The sequence below is a fragment of the Lycorma delicatula genome, chromosome 8, assembly GCF_047948215.1.
Source record: "Lycorma delicatula isolate Av1 chromosome 8, ASM4794821v1, whole genome shotgun sequence".
In the NCBI taxonomy this organism is placed as follows: domain Eukaryota; kingdom Metazoa; phylum Arthropoda; class Insecta; order Hemiptera; family Fulgoridae; genus Lycorma; species Lycorma delicatula.
Window position 1 is genome coordinate 30908726 of NC_134462.1, and position 22384 is coordinate 30931109.

Genomic DNA, 22384 nt, shown 5'->3' on the forward strand with positions numbered 1-22384 from the left:
AACAATAATATCACTTTAAAAAACTCACCAAATATTAACGTTTTTTATATTTCGACTAATGAGATGAGGACAAAATTAAAAACAATTACCATAAATTTATAAACCCTACATTTGGCACAATTTTAAAAATTCTAAATTCTAAAAACGAATTTGATATTTTTCAAAAATTTATTTTATTTTATTTATTTTTATTTTCATCTAGAATATAACAGTAAAACACACACACACACACAAAGATGAGTTATTTGCATACAAATTTAAATTAAAAAAAGAAATTCCGAACGACATATATAAATATTATTTTCCAGTGATAACTTTTTCTGGAATTCAAAATTATTTGTTATATCTTCTAATTTCAATTTTTCATCTAATTTCCTTGAATTTTCGGCCGCGAACACTTTGAATATCAATAAAAAATATCTAGAATATCGATATTATAAATCGAAACTCTTTAATAATCCATTACTATATAGAATGAGAATAATAAAAACTTAAAAGAAATATTTTTAAATCGTCACGTGAAAAACTTAATTTTTGGTTTAAAAAATATATGTAGAAGCATTTTAAAAAGATATGTGGGCAGGAATTTAAAACAGGACTAAGAAACACATACGAATTAAATTTTACAACGCTATTTGCCTATTCAATGGGTAAATAGCGTATGGGTATCAATAGTACCCATTCGATACTATTGATGGTGAATCGCAGAAAAAAAAAATGATATAGTCGCTGAAATGAGGTTTTTACGAAGCGTGTATATATGGATATAAAAGATAGAATTTGGAACGAAAACATCAGAAGTGAATTGGCTGTTCAACTTTTCCATAAGAAAATAAAACAACATAGACAAAGATAGCGTGACAACTTAGACAGGATGCCGTACGAAAGACTATGATTGGCTGCATTCAAATACCATCGCTTGGTAAGGGATATATTGGAAGACCATAAAAGAGGTGGTTAGTGAAACCGATTTCATTAAAAATAATTCTTATCAGTGAAGAAGATAATCTAAAATTTTAGTAATCGAAAAAATGTAACAACAAGACCACCAGAAGAACTTTAAAATAATAAAAAAATAAATAATAATGGAAAATATCCACTTTTCTGTGACTTCAGTTAAAATTAAAGAATAGTAAAAACTATTAAAAATTGATATAATTTTTTTTTAAACAAACATTTACCAATATATATAAAATATAAAGAAAAATATTGTTAAATTATCATATTGTTTATCAGTTAGTCAAGCTTTAAAGTGACTGATTTGTTTTAAAATTACACACAAAAAAGTGTTAAAGATTTATCGCAAACATATTATCTGATGTTATTCATAAAAATTTGCTTGAAATAAAAAACAATATTTAAAACAACATTCATCGTACCCTATTTTAAAAGTAAAACACACAATAATCACTTTCTCTGAGAATAATGATGTTTATTATTCATCAGATCCCTTGAGAGAGAATTAAGAAAATTACATTGTAACACATCTAGCACAAACTAAAATGTTTTATATTTTTTTTTGTCTTCAGTCATTTGACTGGTTTGATGCAGCTCTCCAAGATTCCCTATCTAGTGCTAGTCGTTTGATTTCAGTATACCCTCTACATCCTACATCCCTAACAATTTGTTTTACATATTCCAAACGTGGCCTGCCTACACAATTTTTCCCTTCTACCTGTCCTTCCAATACTAAAGCGACTATTCCAGGATGTTTTATATATATATATTGAATTCCAGCCAATCCGCCTACTGTAATGTTGTGGAGAGTACTGTACTAACATTAAGTAAAGCAATATCAAAAGAACTTAAATAATTTTAGTAAAAAAAAAATTAAGTTTAATTGCAATTTTAGTAATGTTTTTAAATTTAAAAAAAAAACATTTTTTGAGGGAACAAATGTATGTTCTATAAATTTTTAAAGTTTTGCTTTAAACATCTTTTGCTCAATAACCAAAGTTATAAAAAAGTAATCAAGTATAAAGATGTATAGTAGTTATATGTGTAAAGGTAAAGATAAATCAAAAAATATTACTGTGGATGGGCTTATGCCTGAAAGAGCTATAATGTAAAGGAAATAAAGGTAAGAATATTTCTTTAATACTGTACTTGGCGGATTGGCTGAAATTCAATATTTATAGGTAAAATTAACATACAGAGGAAATATGGACTATAAAAAGATTCATTTAAATATTCGGTAACATCAAACAAATTAAGGTTTACATTCAAGTACCATTTAGAAGTAAATGAAAATATAATACTTCCACGTGAAAATCTCTCAATTTAAAATAATCAAACTTGAATTTAAATATAATAATAAGTAAATCATTTATTTATTTACTTTTAACGATAATACGTCAACGTCTTCTAACAGCTGCTAAAGTACGATAATGAATTTTTTAGCGTATGTAAAATACTATACCTGATTCAGACTTCAATCTTGGATTAAAGGCAGAGACGCTACCATTCACTACCACGAAGATCAGCATAATAAATAACGGCAACAAAGTTTATATTAACGTGGAGATATTCGTTTTATTTTTTTTTCTACTGTTAAAAAAACAAAAAAATACCATGCAACACGTAAAATTCAAAAAATAAAAAAATTAACATTAGAAACAAATAATTATCTGTATGTCTGTTATATAAAATTTTTACAATCCAGGAATGTTTGGAAAAACCAGATTAACCATATGTGTAACATAACCCACTCAGCATAACCTATAAAAGTAATATTTTTTTGTAGCTCGTTTTAAAACCTAGATAAAATAAAAATATTACAATACAATACTATTATCATGTATACAGAAATAATAATTATTTGTATCTTTAAAGCTGGTTTGTAATTTTATTTCTGTTTATTACAACTCTGAACTAACATTTATGGTTTTAGTACACAGTTGTACGATAAACATTTAGATGTAACAATCTGACCTGTTATTGACAACATCCCTTTTCATATTTTACAACATAAAACAGACTTCCAAACCCCTACCAACTACACTATAGCTGTCCTTTATGAAATTCCCCTATTCGTTTACAGAATACTTTTTTTTATATCTCCTGTAAAATGTTAAAAATCTTTTCTGAGTTAAAACTATTTTTATTTATTACCTTAAAGTTTACTTTAAAAAAGTTTTTTTTTAAAATTATTTTTCAAACAAATTGCATTAATATTATCAATAAAATTGTTGATAATAGTATATTCAACAATAATAATGAATAAATACAGAGAAAAGTTTAATTTTTTCATCGAAAATTCATTACCTGGTAGGAATTCATTAAAGACTGATATTGTTCTTAATATACGTAGATAAGATATATCGCGAACTAAAAAAGTCTTCATGTACGCGGATGACATAGTAATCTTGGATGCTCTTAAGTTGTTTATCACCGATGCAAAAGTCTATCGAGGCATTTGCATTAGTGGCATCCCAACGAGGCCAGGTTTATTACTATGAGATGCAAAAAATCAGAGTACGATAGACGACTACCGTTAAAACCCATCAGGGCTAGGAACGGGGGCTGGTGGTGTAGCGACCTGAACGTCACTAGGCGGGTGTCTTCCCCTACGGGGTTGGGATGCTCATAAGTTGTAAGCAAGTAAATGTCACGCGGGACTCTGCGATGGAGCTGAGTGGGAGTAGGAGGTCTGTCCGCCTCACCCTGGTAGACCAGACCGGAGTTCTATAATTAACTTAAGTACGGGGTATGAACTGAAGATGAGTTCATTAAAAGAATTAGGACTAAATTTCGTTGTTGTGAACAACAATTTTTGGTGGTATGTTGTAGTTAAATTGCCTCGAATTCGAAACATTTACTAGAAATTGGCTCAATAAAAGAACTACGCGCCGGGTTCGTGGTTCCGCGGACTCGATTACCTAGTTCAGAGGGAAACGATGTAGGACATTCAAGATATCCGGACGAGGCCTTCAAAAATCACCGATGCAAATGTCTACCGAGGCCTATACTTCGGTGGCATCCTAACGAGGCCAAGCTTATTACTACGAGATGTAAAAAGTCAGAGGGCGATAGAAGACTCCCATTAAAGCCCATCAGGGCTTGGAACTGGGGAGGCTAGTGTGGCGACCGGAAGCATCACAAGACGTAGGGGTCTTCCCCTACGGGGTTGGGATGCTCATAAGTTGTTTCCAACAGCCGAATCACGTCTTCAGGAAGATTATAATTTTTTTATGAAATGGACTCATGAAAGGCCTAAATAAAGAAAAAACTGTTGTGGTTCATTTCAGAACTAGTTACAAACTTACTAATAAGCTTCCAATTATTAAAGCTCATGATTGTAATTGTACTATGATTCATAACGATTGTGATTGTAAAATTCTGAAAAATGTAGAGGAATTTAAATATTTAGGAATTAGTTATACATAAATAAAATAGAAAAGTCATAACAAATCTACTTAAAAAATTTCATATTTTTAGTATATTTTACAATCTCAGTAGTATATTACCTTCCAAACAACGATTTTATTATATAAATCAATGTTCGAAATGTTAATTAGATATGGAGTTGAAGCATGGGGTTAACAGCAAACTATTCAACGGAAGAAATTAAAAAGGCTCAAAACAGAGTGATTAAAATAATTTTGAGTAAAACCCGTCGGATGATAAGCAATATCATCTGCAGGTTTTTATCAGCTGACCTATCGGGTTGGTCTAGTGGTGAACGCGTCTTCCCAAATCAGCTGATTTGGAAGTCGAGAGTTCCAGCGTTCAAGTCCTAATAAAGTCACTTATTTTTATACGGATTTGAATACTAGATCGTGGATTCCGGTGTTCTTTGGCGGTTGGGTTTCAATTAACAACACATCTCAGTAATGGTCGAACTGAGACTGTATAAGACTACACTTCATTTACACTCATACACGTCATCCTGTGAAGTATTATCTTAACGGTAATTACCGGAGGCTAAACAGGAAAATGAAAGAAAGAAAGCTTTTTATCAGTTAATACTGATATGTATGTTATATATGAAACAGGAATTTAAAAATAAAAATAAAATTAATCATCAAACTACGGAGGTATCTGTAAAGATCTGTTTGTTGTTTCTAAATACAATAATTTATTTAGTAGAAAGTCATTAAAAATTGTTCCTGGTTTATGTAATTTGTTAGGGAAAAAAATAAATGATATGACAAATTGCAATTTGTTTAAGAAAGAAGTATTTCGATGGCTAACCCTTGAGTCTGTAATATCAAGAATATTTGTTAATTTTAAAGCAACATACGGTTAAATCCTTTAATATTTTGTTACCATCGAAATATATATTTTTACTTCAACCACTTTACAACGCCACTAAATATTTTTTTATAATTAATAGTATTTTTATTATAAATTTAGTAGTACGCTGTTTTTCGTAAAACACAATTTTATTTGGTTTCTCTTTTATCTACTACTAAATATAAATTTAGTAGTACATATTATATTTTAATTTTCTTTTTTGATGTAATTATTAACGTATTTTGTTCTGTATTATTTTTTTTTCATTTTAATGTATTTGTACTGTATTGAATGGGTACTAGCCGATAAAACTTAAAAACCTTGGAGAGACCCAAACATGTTTATTGAGTAATCAATTTTTTGGTCTATTCTGGTATAACCAACCTTCGAGCTATAGAATAAGTAGTCTGTCTACCTTGTCAATTAGATAGTTGATCACCCTATAGTATAATATAATAATATATTATTTAAAAAAAGTTCTTAATTTGGTGTTCAATTTTTTTGTTACTTTAGTTTAATATTGCTAACAATAGATAATAAAAAAACGTCGACGTTTCATTTTGCAGCATCATAACGAACCACGCTTCTAACTTGCCTTGCTCTAATCGAGCGTAACTCAAGAACGACTCGACAAATCTTCATAAAATTTACAAATGCACAATTTCAGATACAACACTACAGCATATGTAAATTTCAATGAAATTGATCCAGTAATTTTGGAGATTTTTGAGCCACAAAGCTTTATACACAGGACTATAAATATATTTAAGGAAACTCCAAATTACGTGAATAGTATTTTCATACTCCTAACACACCAAAACTTAAACAAAATTGTTAAAAAATTAAACATTTACGTTGAATAATTTTATACATCTCATGTTTGGTTAGGAACAACTGAAATCAATTACATTCAGTTTTCAAAAATGTGATCGCTATTAAATATATTATACATAAAAATTTATATGCCATCTTACTTCTGTATACTACTTCATCTTGGTCATACAAATATAATTTAGATTATCTAATTCGCTTAAAACAATGAAGGCTGGGGATATCTGCAATTGTTTTCAATAAGTCCCCCGTTTTATACATAAAATAAAAACCTAATTAAAAAATTAAAGTAATTTTATAATCGAAATAACTTCAGCATTAAATCATAATAATAAATAAAGAAATACAAATATATTTATAATATATTAATTATTTAATTAATCCCAATGAAAAGCTATAAAATAAATTTTAGGATTGATTCGATGGTTATCTAATATTCGCAAAGCTTAAACAAAAACCTTGATCTTCATTGTCGTAATTTTCAATTACACATAAGTAAAACTAGTACATAGGTATGAATGTATGCAAACGTGCATTCATATATTGTACGACAAAAGCAGATGTACATCATAAATATGGTGGATTACCTCTTTACCGCCTAAGTATCGAGACAATCAAGCAATAGAGGCGGGAGATAATGCGGGAGTGAAAAAGAAATAAGTTAATTATGGAAGAAGTATCCGTACGAAAGAGCATTGTCATTTAACGTAGTGTTGTTCAATAATAAGCTTTGCGCACATTATATATAAAAGAGAAAAAAATACAATAAACCGATTTCATAATATTAGTAGAAATAAAAGTAAAGTAGTAGAAAATACAAATAAATAAATAAACAATTGCGACCTTATTTACCAAATATTAGTATTTCGTAAATAATGCTTACAATATTTATAAAAAAAATATATATATAATAAATATTATGTCACGTAACAATTACTCAATAATCGTATTGAACTGACTGAATAGAATTAGGTTAATATGAAAAAATAATAACAAAAAATGGAAAACAATAAAATACATACATATATGTACATACACGACTATATATATATATATATATAATACAAGGAAAAAAAATTAATTTATAATACTGTTTATCAGTTATACAAGCTTTTGAATTACCCGATTACCCTTTAAAATTACAAAAAAAAGAAATTCAAGAAACTAAGCAATAAGATTTATCGCAAACATATTATCTGATATTCTTAATAATTTACTTGAAATAAAACATACAATAGCCACTTTCTCTGATAATAATGATGTTTACTATTCATCCAATCCCATCTATGAACAAAATGGAGATGCAACTGGTAAAGCTAAATATAATCTATTTCGACGGGCTTGGCATGATGATAAGCAATATATTTAGTCGATATGGGGAAAGGTGATCGCTTCACTCCTCGACGTAATTAACAAACCTTAATAAAATTCCTTTTAAATCAATGCTCATAGGAATGCTTTTAATATATTCAGAAATGACTTGTGACTCAAATAAGGCTACCTAAAACTACCGTAGTTATGATAACTAACAAGCAAGAAACAATTTGACGTAATTCAAAAGTCTTTATGTCAATTAAAAATATAACGCTTTCGAGTCGAATCCTAAATGAGCGATTATTTAGATTTATTCTCCAAAACCCAAATAGCTACATCATTATGAAACTTAAAATAAGTAACAAAAATCAAAAAAATTATTTTATAGAAGCTAGAAAATAAGGAATAAGGTATTGAAAAATTATACAAGAGAATCTACACGATTAATTTTCACAAGGTCATAAATTATCAACTAATGATAAAACTATTTTACGTCCATTCCGATAAAATCTCAACTAATGTATTTCCCATCTTATGAGTAAAAACAATATTTTTTTGGGCTATTTTGAATTCTGTACGATCATTAATCAAGCCTGCTTACTAAAAAAATTAGGTCTGTCTTTACCAACACCCTTTACATCCTCGATTTCAGCTTTTATGATAGAAAACCTAGTACCTGTGACCTTTCCTTTTCCTGCTTAGCCTTCGGGAATTGCCGTTCAGATATTACTTCAGAAGATGAATGAGGATGATATGTATAAGTGTAGTCTTGTACAGTCTCAGTTCGGTCATTCCTGAGATGTGTAGTTAGTTGAAACCCAACCACCAAAGGAACACCGGTATCCACGATCTAGTATTCAAATCCGTATAAAAATAACTGACTTGAAGGACTTGAACGCTGGAAATCTCGACTTCCAAATCAGCTGATTTGGTTAGACGCGTTCACCACTAGTACCTGTGACCGTATCTATTAAACCACACAAAAACAAAGAACACCTCCTAAATATTGCATAAATACAGCAAGAATGACAATAACTCAAAAATGATTTCTTTTTTTGTAATAACAGATTTGTCTAGAAAAACTCTCCGAATAAAATAAAGAGACGATCAACTCATAGAGAGACCGCGAAACGGGATACATAATCCTATCAAAAGGCGTACCTTGGTCATCAATAACAATATATATCCTCCCGCCCGTAATTTCTTGGAAGTTCGTAAAACCTTTGCTCAGGAATGAGTAGCACATTAATAATAATCAATAATTTGATTATTTTCCCAACTCCATGGCGGAGTGGTAGCATTTCGGTCTTTCATCTGGAGTTCCCGAGTTCAAATACTGGTCAGGCATTGCGTTTTCATACGCTACAAAAATCCAACTCCACATTCCCACGGAGAAACCTCTCAGGCTTAATGCGTAGAATTAGTACATCAGGCAAAAAAAAAATTACGTTAACCCAATTAAATACATACAGCAATGTATTACTTCTTCAGAAAATAGTTATAACAAAAAAATTTTAGTTTTTAGTTTAAAAACGAAACTAAAATAGCTCTAGATAACAGTTGCTACCTATAAAAATAAATATAACAGTGCTTGTAAAACAAACGAACAGGACTTTTTCAGGATATAGAAAACTAAAAAAATTGCAAATCAATTTTCTAAACTTGTGTCGTTAATAAAGCTGAAAATTATATTATTAATATTAAACCACAAATCAATCCATAAAGTATTTATAATGAAAAAAAAATTAAATTATATATTTCCCGTACACACAGACATATGAATGATGAGAATTTAGTATTTAATTAATCTTTTTCAATACACAAGATACAGGTGTATCGCACTCTTATGTTCTACCTAGGTCTTAGAAAACAACTAGTTATAACATTGGTCAGATCAAACTAATCTAATGGTCGTACAAAGTCTTTACACGAGTGCAATTGGTGTAATTAAATCAAAAAGATGACAATTATAATCAGTAAACATTATCAGTAAGCATTATTACACAATTCGAATATAAATATCTAATCAAAACACGTACTGATTACGTTAACATGAGTACGCAAACCTACCAGGTATATAATTATCGTATAAAACTTTATTACATATCAAAAGCTATAGATATTAAAACTATTGACTCTAGATTATTTAGATTAAAATCATGTACAGTACGCGTTTTTTCAATACACTTTAGGCTGCGAATATGAGGAAAACATAAACATAAATCGAAAATAAAAATATTTTTATTAAAAAAAAATTTCAAAAAAGCATAAAATAATTTTTTTATAATACCTGTTTTGTTTAATATCCAACTTGTATGAAAATAAATACTCGTCGCAAACCACTTTGACGAAATAATTTTCTTTTTAATATATATTATTATAAAAATTACACTTCACAAACAATTAATTAATTCATTAATCACACACACTCGCTGTTCACACAACAAAGACAATTAGCGCAAATAACATACAACCAACCTACGCGCCTCAGAGTCTACGACTGAACTGGCTTCCAGTTCGGTTCCAGACAGTAAAACAAGCGCAGTTTTAGTTGACCGCCGCCAGAGTTCTCTCTAGCGCAGTGAGTACACACATCACCTACCTTCACATCGACGTGTCGCCGCATGCATGTTGTTCATAAAAAGTATTGAATACAAACAACTGAGGGCAACGTCGTCTCGGTAGAGTTTTATTGTTTGTGCAAGCCGCAACGTTAATGGCTTTTCATTTAACACATTTTTATTTGTTTGAAAGATAAAAATTAGATGACAATTGTAAAGAAAATTGTGATAAGCAATAATTTATGATTGTTATACAATTTTAAACGAAAGATAATGTATTATTTAAAACACATCTGCTATCTACAAAATTATGAGGTAAAGTTTATTTTTGTGATATTAAGAATTACAGAATCAATTTCAGTAATTCATGAATTCATCAAAAAACCGTTTTCTTCCTGAATAATTAAATCCTAAAGTAAACTATCATTTTTTTCACTTTAGAAGTAACAGCCGATCTCCATGATGGGGCTGGTAGTAGTATCTCGGTCTTTCATCCGGAGGTCCCGTGTTCGAATCCCGGTCAAACAATATATATATATATATATATCCGGACCGGTTATTCCTTCTTTCAATTATCTTATAGAAGTATTTTCATAATCAAATTTTGAAAAGTGTTTTGTTTCCCAAGATAATACAAAAAATTTAATGATATCGAATAATTTCGGTGTCCCTTACCGCACAAAACCGAGCGGCTTTTATTTTATCTATAAAAATTTAAATTACGGTATCCTGATTTATTAAAATTTTCAGTCAGTGTAAAATTCAAAGGTGTCAAACAAGTAACGACATCCACAAGTAAGGGCATTCATTCTCCCATTAATTAATTTAAAAATTACACATGACCTGTTTTATAAATTAAAAAAATATCTATTAATTTTCAGAGAGTAGGGATACTATTCGGTAAAAAACGTTGACGGTATAAAAGAAATACAAGAGTCCTGATTTATTGAACTGAAATATTGCATTTATAAACAGTACCGTCAAAAATGCTTATTTCTGTGGCTGAATAAAACAATTTGTATTTGGTACTTTTCTGTCTCACCTACAATTAAAAAAAAAAAAATTGAATGGAATTAAGATCAACGTAAATTTAAATAACTTTTGATAAATATTGTTTTAAAAAACTTTACACTTAAAAATTTTAATTTTTACTTTCCTGTCTAGCGGTGTAGCAGAGCTATAGATTTAGAAGGGAAAGTATTGTAATCGGTACGATTTGAGCATATGCGGTTTTCACTGGCTCGTCACACTTTGACACCTAAGAAAATCGGATGGAAATTTTCCGGTTATTAATGTTCGTGTGTTCGATGTTGGTCTCTAAATCACCTATATCTCCAGAATTACTGGACCGATTTTGACCAAACATTGTCAGATTACATCTTTGTATGGGGCATTGATTATGCCATAAAAATTTCAAATTAATTAATAAATTCTTAGGGGAGAGGCTGTCGAGCAAATGTCACCCTTAGTATTTCGACATATCATCTAATTGTTATATTTTTCTTAGGCATATTTTTTAACAATTAAATAATAAATATATCTGCAAAATCCCTCCCCCACCCCTAAAAAATGCTCTTGTAGTCGACTGCTATGTTGTGACGTCACAGGTGAGCAGTAGAATTAAATAAATGAATAATACTTAAAGTGTAAAAAAGTAACTCGGACTGGCAGAGTCTCGAACTTGATCGCCCTGTAGTCTCAGTTCCTGGTGCGTAAAGCCTCGCGGCTACACCAGACAGCCGATCGTCCAAGCAAATTTGTTCCATGTAAGTTGTGAAATTATATTAGTTTAGTATGTGTGGATATACGCTGCTAGTACCGCCAACGGAGGGGATGGTGTGGCATCCAAACATGTCACAAGGCGGGTTTTCTTCTCCCTCGGGGGGGAATTGAGATACTAGTACCGCCACACTCGCGCGAATTAAATACGGTATGCTCGCGCGCTTTAGTTACTCGTAGAATCATTGAATTAAATACAGGAAAAAATATTATATTTAAATAAAATTATAAATATTTTAAATTGTGTGTGTAAGCCGAGCATCAGAAACGTTGTCAGCTTTTTGTAAGTGTATTTTTGGTTATATATTTTCGTGTTAATTCATATAAAACTAAAATACACAAGCTAGTTCGTATAGTTTGTTTTATATTTTTCCTGATAACTACAATATACTGTAAACATAGGAAAATTATGGTAAATATGCCAAATTTTAAATATTTTTTAGGTAAATATGCCTTTCCATTTTTTTGGTTTTTGGACTCAATGGTAAGGAAACATCGAGAAATGCAAAAAATCGTTAAATTCCTCCTTGAACCGAAGTAAATGCCAACATACAGTGCGTTTATGTTTTTCAACGCAATCCCAAGCTATTAAATTCGGCATTGGCTGGATAAATATCTTAAATTTAGTTTGGTGATTTCTACATGTTTGACAATGATATTATAAAAAAACTCTGAAGATTATACCAAAAGGGTGGAGCGGTAGAAATTTCTTTAATGTTATCCCCGACTACCATTATGCTGTTGATCCTAATAGATAACACATGTTTAATCTGGCGCCACATAGATCTAACAAGCAATTACTCGAAGTATACTCATTACAAACTGTCTACAGGCCACAAATCAATAAAAGTGTCTAGATATCGCCGAAATATTTTACTACCTTAAAGTATGTGTTTCATCCTCATTTAGTTAATAACTTACCCGATAAATAAATTATTAAAATGTAATTTGATAAGATAAAGTTTATATTAAAAATAAAATTAAAGCAGTATAGAATAACATAAAATTCAATAAATGTTATTGAAAGCTCCTTAATTTTATTATTTTTATTTTCTCAGCTACAACTCTGTTCCTGCTGGAGTAGAATACCTATAAAGGAAAGATATAGCGATGGGCCAAAATTTAAGGTATCAATTCTTGCACTTGTTGACGTTTCACGAGACCACTTTAGTCCAAAAAACTTAAAAAAATTATAGAAATTTCTGAAAGTTGTATATACGTAGATATGTGTGAGTAAATGTGTTTTGTATATTCTGGCGCAGCATCGAAATCTGACTTCCCTTTTATAATTTTTGATCTTTTAAAGAAAATTATCTCGAAATTATTAGATATCATCATCATTGGTATTCTGCTTGTTGGCAGGTCCCTGGCGCCATTGTTGTCTCCATCTGTTTCTGTCCCGTGCTTTTCTTTTCGTCTCATTATAACCTTTTCTACCCTTTATGTCATTTATTAACTTCATTCTTTTCCTTCCTCTTCTTTTTTCACCTTCAATGGAGCCTTCAAGAACTGTATTTATAATTCCTTTTCTCCTAATTATATACCCAACCCAGTTTCCTTCCCTGCTTCTGATGATCGCGAATATTGTTGTATTTTCATTTATTCTTCTTACTACTTCTATGTTATTTATTCTATCCACCCATTTAAAATTTTTCAACCTCCTCCAGACCCACATCTCAAAAGCCTCGATTCTATCTTTTTCCTTTTTCTCTAGTGTCTATTTTTCACTACCTTACAAAAGTATACTCCAAATGTAGAATTTTACCAATCCTTTCTCAGGTTCAGATCCATGTTGCTGTAGTGTAGGTTTTCTAAAAAAAAGGATTCCTTTGCCGTTGCAGTTCTCATCTCTTAATCTATTCTTTACTCCTCCAGTCTTCAGTTAGTACTGTCTCAAAATTTCTTTATCTTTTTTCTTGTTCAATTTTTCCTCCTGCTGTTACAACATCCATATTTTCCCTCTCATTCACCTTCAAACCTTTTTTTTCATCACATTTATTTTCATCCCACATTCCTTCATTCTTACTTCCAATACTTTTATCATTCCTTGTAACATCTAATTGTATTTAGCGACAATCAACAGATCTTCAGAAAATCTGACACAATTTATACTTTTTCCACCTATGCTTACTACTTTTTGGCCATCCAATATTTCTTTCAACATTTCCTCGACATAAAGGGTGAACAGTATTGGTGATAAACATTAACCTTGCCTCACTCATCTGCCTAATTCTAACCAATATGTAATTCTCATTTATATTCACAGCTGCTTTTTGCTTCATATAAACTTCTCTAATCACTCTTCTATCCTTCCAATCAATTCTCTTATCTTTCAATACCTCAAATAACTTTTCCCACTGTACTCTGTTGAATGCCTTTTTTATATTTATAAAACACAAGCTCAATCCTCTTCCTCTTTCAAAACCTCTTTTGCTAATCATTCTGATCAGTCCTACAGCTTCTCTTGTTCCTTTTCCTTTTCTGAATCCAAACTGTTCTTCCCTAGCATTCCCCTCCATTTTTGTAATTGACTTTCTGTTCATAACTTTCAACATTATTTTTGAATTGTGTCATATTAAGCTGTTAGTTCTATGTTCTTCACATTTTTTGGTTACAATCTTTTTAGCTACCGATATCATTATTGTTTTAACAAAATTTTCTGGCCATACTCCAGTATCATAGATTGTATTTATTTCTGTAGTGTATTTTTTTTTTGTATTGTATCTATTTCTTCATCTTCTGAACATTTAAAAAGTTCTATTGAAAGTTCATCTATTTCTGTTGTTTCCTGTTCTTCATGTCTTTAATAGCTTGTAAAATTTCAGTTCTCAAAATTGGTGGGTCTTTCTCCTCTTCCATAACTTCTTCCAACTCAACTTTCCATGTTTCCTGTTTCCTTCTTCCTACATACAGATTCTCTATATATTATTCCCACAGTTTCTTTATCTTATCTTCTTTATAAACACTTTTACCATCTTTTTCATTTTATAAGCATCTCATATGGCATTTTTAATCTTCTTATATAACACGTTATTCTTCTTTTTCTTTTCTAAATTTTCTATGTCTTTCCATCTTTACATTCATCTTTTAGCCACATTTCCCTTGCTTTATGTGTTTCTGTCTTTAATTCATTATTCAATCTTTGATACATTACTCTATTGCATTCTCCTTTATTTTTGTATTTTCTTCTTTCTACCATTTTTCATATCATTCCTTGTGTTATCCAAGGTTTCTTTGCCTGGGTATCTTCATAGAAACCAATTCCTTTCTCAGAATTTTTACTCATAAATGATTTTATCCTTGACAATTTTTCTTCCTCTGCTAGTTCATTTTCCCTTTTACATTGAGTAATTGTCAGCAATTTACCACTTTTACTCTCCCTATGCTTTCTTGCTCCTCTATATTCCACTTCTTCACCTTCATTGCAGTTTCAATTCTTTTAGTCTTATTTTCATTTCCATCATTAACAGAATATCATCATCAATACCATCATTAACAGATCACTTCCTATGCCAGCTCCTGAAAGCTCATTCCTTCTTAACAGCATTCCTGTATCTATTTTTAACCAAAAGATAATCTATCTGAAAGCAAGATTTATCTGTTGGTCTTGTTCAAGAATATCTGCTTTGTTTATGATTCTTAAGAACAATATTCATCATGAAAAAAATTTTTCTCTTCGCAAACTTCAACCAGCTGTCTCCTCTTTCATTTTATATTCCCAATCTAAACTTGCCTAATGACTTTCCATCTTTGGTTTCTCTCACCAGTGCATATCAGTCTCCCATAATTATTTCAGAGTAATCCTGTTCATTTTCTAATAAACTTGATGTTATTGTATATCTTTTCAATATCTTCATCTTATATTCCAGTGTTGGCACATACAACTGAACTATTACTAAATCTTTTGGCAGCATTCCAATCCTTAAAGCCATTACTATATCATCCAGATAAATTACTTTCTCTACTCTTCTAGTTACATTATCTTTTACAGCTATTTCAACTCCGTTGTTTTTCTCTATCAATTCCTGAGTACTACAAGATAACTTCGCCACTTCACAACTCTCCTCTTTACTCCCATCTAACCTCGCTTATCCCTACTATTTCCATTTTATTTATTTTTATCCCTCTCTTCATGTTTTCCAACTTACCTGATGACAGTAATGTTCTCACATTCCATGTACCTATTCTCATTGCTTTGTTTTTTCTGACACTCCTTTTACTGTTTCCTCTGGAGATCAAAATGGGAAGTCATTTTACCTCCAGAATGTTTAACAAAAGAAGACATCATGGTGCTTGACTAGGAAAAAATAATACAGTAGTATTCCATTGTCTTCTGTATCCCGATGCTGTTGAATTCCTATAGAGGTCTGCTTCACCTTTGGGGGCGATTTCTCACCTCCAGGGAAAGAGAGTGTCTCAAACCCCTACCACTCACCACGCTCTGAACCACCACACGTTAGCCGCTTGTATATGTACCAGCCAGTTTCAATATGTACAATTGTTACCTCCTCTCTACCACTGAGAGGTGAATTTCAGGACTTTCCCTTCATGAAATGTAAGACCAAATTGGTATTTCTTAGATTGTCTAGTACTTTTAGAGAGTATATTATGTAAGTAGTAGAAAATGAGGTAGTAAAAAGTATGGTAAACCAAATTATTTACTTATCTGATTAATTTTATAATTCTGAGGGTTATATAAGATCAATAGACTCTTTTTTTAATTTTTTACGGACATTAATTTGATGTTTTTTACCCAGTTAATAAAACTCATTATTTATTTTCAATAATAAATCTTCTTCAATAAATTTCAGATTAAGAATGCTGTAGATTTCATTTTTCAGTTCATATTTTGTTAGTTTTCAATAGCCGTGAATACCCACTTCTTTAGGCAAAACTCCGAGAAATTTAATAAATAAATAATTAAAAATTTCTTCATTTTAAATTTATGATCAAAATGATAAATAATTTATTTGCAGCTACTCTTTTTAAAAGAGCTTTTAAATTTTTGTTTCCATTGCCTTTTTATTAATGTTACTGTTATGCTTAAGAAACAATAATATTTTAACTTTTGAAAAATATTTTGATTTAATTTAATCTCTAAGATCGATTATTCAATAATTATGAAAAAATGTCTTTATTAGGTAATTATGATAAAAGAGGGTCAAATTTTGATGCTAGGCCAGAATATACAAAAACATATCTACAAAAATTTATCTACTTATGTGTTAGCGTGTATTTTGATTAATATCTCCGGACTCAGCATAAATTTTTTGAAAATAAACTATATATATACAAATGAACAAACAAATTCTGTTTGGGTCCTTGAAGGGACTAAATTTTGGAGAAAATAATAAAAGAGAAAAGTATAGTTCTTGCCTTTTTTATTTTTTAATTATTACTTAGTGGTCGTAGAAAATTGAACTTTTTACAATGAAAGTACTCAAAAGTTATTTTAAATTATGTAGTTTTAATTCAGTTGGACTTAGAAGTACGGAGATAGTTAACATTATTTATAAACAGTTTTTTCATGATACCTTGAAAACCCATAGATCAAAAAAGTTAAAATTTGACCCAATTATTTGGATGCTTATCCCAACTTTGTCAGATTTTCGAACGCATCTGATGAGGGTATCAGATTTTATATAAATATTTTTAAATTTTAAATAGTTTTATATCTTTTACATTATGAAATAAGTTAATAATAATTTATTTATTCTTTTTTGATTTTATGCCCATCTGGCTACCACGTCATCACAAGTCACCTATTTAATAGCTGATTTTTGAAGTCCAAGGTTCTGAGGATAAAATCTTAATAAAAGCTAGTTGTTACTTTTATACGGATTTGAATACTAGATCGTGGATACCGGTGTTCTTTGGTGGTTGGATTTCAAATAACTACACTTCTCAGGAGTAATCGACCTGAGACTGTACAAGACTACATTTCATTCGCATTCATAAATATCATCCTCATTCATTCTCTGAAGTAATATCTTATGGTGGTTCCTGAGGCTAAACAGAAAAAAGAATAGTAAACAGCGGCTACCGGTGTACTTTGTTGGCTGGGGTTCAATTAACAACAGGTCTATTTATTCAAATTTCTATTGATGGTTGATAATCTTGAATGAAAAAAAATACTTTAAAAAATGAGAAAAGAACATAATTTTTGAGATAATGAATATAATTATTCCTATTTTTATTAGTCACTTAATTTGATAGTGTGATTTCCTTGGAATGTTGACACACATCTCAGGAATGTTCGGCCTGAGTCTGTTCAAGAATAAACCTTATTTACATGTCATACATATCATCCTCATCTCATTCGGCCATGGGGAGGGTTGCTTATTATTCACTAGTTGAACAGATTGCAATGTTCACATTAAGAAAAAAAAATTATTTTATAAAGTAACTCATAATTTTATTCTAAAATAAAATATAGTAATCTTTTTAATGTTTATTATTACTTTTTTTATTTTATTTATTTTATTTAAATGAAAATAGCTGTGGGGCAAACCTTGAAAACACTCGAGAAACCAGTTTTAAAAAGGGTAAAGTTTCAGTTTCTCAATGCCGGGAAAGTATAGCAACAACTCAGTTGATTTTTTATATTATGTATTTTCAAATAATTATTTAATTATGACGTTACAGATATTTTTATCTTCAATGTATCATGTAAGATCATAGTTGTCTGATAACAAAGCGCATTCTCTGAAATGCGTATGGAATATCTACAAGCTTTAATATTAGGTAAGTAAAACGTTTTATAGTTTATAAATTATTGAAATCTCGTTCTTGGTTGATTTATAAAGGTTTCTTGGTTGTTATATATATATAAAAGTAGTTTTTTAATGGGAAAATTATTTGCAGCAATAAATAAATATCATGCAGGGCCTATATAACAAATAAAGTATTTTTTATATATATATATAAACTGTATCAAAATGTACTAATAAATATCAGTATATTATGAACGTATATATTTCATATAAATAACTGTAATAATAAAAACCAATGAAGTTTAAAAGTAATACTTAATTTCCCGATATTTATTGGAGAGTAAGGACATTCTTTGAGCAAATTTTATATCAATGTACTGTTTTTATTACCAATTGAAATGCTACGTAAATTATTAGTTATTGTATTGTTTATACATATAATATATAGTCTACACATAAAATTGTAAAAGCATTGAAAATAGTTTTATGTATCCTAAAATATGGAATAATAGCTAATCTTTGAAGTTTGTGCAATATTTTTTTACGATAAGGTAGTATAGTTCATAATAAATATTTTGTAAAGCAATAACTGATTTTATGAAAACATAAATTTAAACTTTATTTTATAACTTAAGTTTAAAAATAAGAAACAAGGATGATTACTATAATATGATAGTCACATAGACACGCGCGCGCACACGTAAAGAAAAAGAAAAGTCTGATAGATATAAGAAGGAAAATGGAGGTCAAAAAATATTTCAAGTTAGCCAGCGGGATAATTGATTGATCATTGCAATCATTTATTATTTTTTTCCTTACTATTTCTTTGCCATTTTCTGAGTTATTATAATAAAATGTGCACTGCATTTTATTGCCTTATAACAAGTAAAAAAAGATTATATTTATTATAAGAATTATAATAAGGATATCAAAGGATAACATCAAGAAGAATATCCTATGGCGATAATTCGTGGTCAACTATAAATTATATTCGACCTAGAATTCCAGACCATGCAAATTACAAAAGGATTGGATATTATCAACGCCTAAGACAATTCTATAAAGAGATATATAATAGAAAAAAATAAAATAATAAGAAACGCAAACTAATCCAGTAACGTTTTTCTTTCTAATATTGTTGGGTAAAAATATTTATACTATATTGTCTTATTTTTTCAATTACTTTAATTTACAAATAACGTACATTAAAATATATACAACTTTCTGAAAATTCAAATAATTCAACAAACTTGATCACTGTGACAATTAAACTCAAAAAACAACTTCTTATCAAACACAGTAAGAAAAAACTTCACTGCCCACTTGGTAGTGAAGTTGTGTTGTTAAAAATTTTGTAGTTGTTAGAGTTTATATTTTCTAAAATTTTTATATCATTTTTGTTTTTGTTGATGAAATTGTGGAATTATGTACCGAATGATGATGCGGGATCCCGCGAAAGTCGACTATTGGTATTAATTGTTTTCTGTTATTTCCTTATTGTGATTGGTGGTTAAGGTATTGTCTTTGAGTTAAAATATATAGTACTATTCGGATACGGTTGGCTTTGCTCGCCCGACCATCTAGACAGGGTGGTCCATCTTCTGGATCCCCGTCGTGTACATTATCCTCATGGTTGTGAGAATATTAAATATTTTACAGATATTTATTAAAGGAAAAAGAATGAGTCATTTTACTTCATTATAATTCTGTTGCCACATTAAAGAAATGTAATGAATAAAAGGATTAATTTTTGTTTCTTTAATGAATATTTTTAACATCTTAACCCCCAAGAGATCTAAGGCCTCGATCTATGGCTTAAAACCTTCCCTGGAATAATACAAATATATCCTGAAAATTTTAAAGCAATCGATCGGTTGGTTCTCGCGTGATGCTGTTGTAAACGAACAAACAAAAAAACCAGCCTCAAATTTTCGCATTTATATGTAAGATATATACGAAGTATAATTTTTCGATAAGTGTAGCATGAAATGTAAATTAATATAAATTATCATTTCTCATTAATAAAATATCCCTTTCGGCATGCCGGAAAGTGGAGGTAGATTTCACCGATGCTAAGTAGGGGATAAAAAATATTTCCAACTTAAAGTTAAAACCTTCAAATTTAGTCAATACGACAATGGTGGCATGTGAATAAAAGTTTCACATGTTTAGCATATAAGCCCAATCTTACAATTCCAACAAATTTTTGGTCATCCCTTGACGTAAAGGTTGGTCATATCAATACTTGTTACAGACAAAAGGTTTAGTTAATGTTTAGAGGAATAACGACCACTTTAAACCGGTTCGATACTGTGCCTATTAAGAGAGGTATGATTTTTTGTCTTCGAAACCCCATTTCTTCCACTTCGTGGGCCAATGGTTGGTGAAACCAAAAATCTTTACTTAGATACCATTTACGCCCTTATCTAAAGAATAGTAGGGACTTTAGACGAATTCGATATTTTACTTAATAAGAAAGTTATCCGATATTTTGTTTAGTTTTTTTTTAAAAAAGCCTCCTTTTCCATCCCCATGGACGTATTTTGGCCGTTAACAAAGTCGACCGAGATTTTGGGACGAGTTATTTCTAAGGAACAATTTGAAAGTGATTGGCGCAAAATTACGCAGTTATCGTGTTCCCAAAAAAAAAATTATTGTGTGTGTTATCGTGTAAGTGAAATATATGTGTAGATATGTACGACTATATATGCATATATAAACATTTGAGCTGACGGTAGTTTTGGGGTCTGGGGGATGTGAAACACGAAGATATGTCGAGATTTTCCTGAAGTTAAACCCATTACAATAGGTAGCTTTCTTATGAAATCTACCTAAAACCTGCTTAAAATTTTTTGAATCCCTCTTTCAATAAAGGTAGCAAACTACTTTTTTTTCTGCTAAACAAAACAGGATGTTCTCAAAAGTTTTTTCATCCCTCTTTTCAGATGATACAAGTGTATTTGTATTTGAAGATTCGAGGGTTATTCAACAATTAAAGACACAAGTAGCTGTGGAGGCAAAACTGTTGGTAAAAGAGAGAAAGAAGGTTCGTATAAATATAGGTTTGGAAAAGCTTCATTAGAGCGTGTCGGCTGGCAAAAGAATCCGACCTAATTTCTGCGCCTTCGGTAAAATTAAGCCAGACTGTAATTCTTGGGACCCAAATTAAGGGAAAAATTTTGTAGTTTCATATGAAATCTGATCTGAAAAATTGAAAAAAAAAAAATAGGTCCTAGAGCTGTATTTTTAATATTTTTCGAGAAATTTAAGGTAATATGTAAAAATTAATTTTAATTTAAAGTAAAAAATTAAAATTTTTAATTTAAATTAATTTAAAAATTAATTATTTTAATTAAAATTAAATTTTAATTTAAATAAAAATTTAAATTTTTTAAATTAAAATTTTTATTTAAAAATTAAATGTAAAATTAAATTAATTTAATTTGGTAATTTTAAATTTAAATCTGGTAATTTATTGTAAAAATCTGGGGTCGAAAAACACTTTTTTGTTTTTGGTGTAAAATATTTTTGTTAATTAACACTAAAGTTTTAAATAAAACTCGTCTACAATATGATTCTGAATAAAAAAGTATGAATAAAGTTCACAGAAACTAAAATGCAAACATAAGAATTTAGAATTTTATTAAAAACTTATATATATATATTCGTACATACACACATTCAAAGTTTGTATATATATATATATATATATATATATATATATATTTATATATAAACGTAGCGCGATCAAATGTATCCGAACTCTTTTTAATTGCGGTAACCACCGTTGCGCAGGAGGAGGATCGTCATGGATGTGACTTAATTCGTACTGATTGCGTATGGTACACTAATTTGGTTCTTAGAAACCATAAAAATAAATTTTGTGAGTAGTACTTGTCTTCTTTTCGTTGCCGTTCGAAATGACTGAACGGGTTGACCAGAGAATCTAAA

The 22384-nt window shown here is 29.8% G+C and overlaps 2 protein-coding genes across 3 annotated transcripts in view; one reads left to right on the forward strand and one right to left on the reverse strand.

The window, feature by feature from the left end:
• Positions 1-9867, reverse strand: part of Shrm (shroom) — an 844325-nt gene extending 834458 nt beyond the window's left edge. For both annotated transcript variants that reach the window (XM_075373296.1, XM_075373295.1), the window contains exon 1: positions 9671-9867. The gene's annotated coding sequence lies outside the window, so the exon portion shown is untranslated. The remainder of the gene's footprint in view (positions 1-9670) is intronic.
• The window catches only part of LOC142329039 (uncharacterized), a 253825-nt gene that overhangs the window by 140469 nt on the left and 90972 nt on the right, over positions 1-22384 (forward strand). The window lies entirely within an intron of this gene.